Source organism: Penaeus monodon, chromosome 19 (assembly GCF_015228065.2).
Source record: "Penaeus monodon isolate SGIC_2016 chromosome 19, NSTDA_Pmon_1, whole genome shotgun sequence".
NCBI lineage: Eukaryota > Metazoa > Arthropoda > Malacostraca > Decapoda > Penaeidae > Penaeus > Penaeus monodon.
The window spans coordinates 42920259-42920546 of NC_051404.1; positions in this window are offsets into that span (position 1 = coordinate 42920259).

The window sequence follows — 288 nt, forward strand, 5'->3', positions numbered from 1 at the left end:
AGTGAGACAATATAGAATAAAGACATCCAGAGTAATTACTTCTGTGGAGGAGGGTTGATAATTAACGTAAACCAGGGTTGTACAGAGATGACAATCTTGCATCAGTATGGAAATTTGCTTTAAGCCTCATATGCCTGCCAAACGCTGTATCTCCAATATTTTTCAAGATCCAGTAATTTAATTTCAGGTTGGTTTTAAGAGTGCATTTAATCCAAAACGTCATATCTCGGTGTGCGAATCAATTAATTACCAGGATTCATCTTGACGAAATTCCTCCTCCGACCCCGT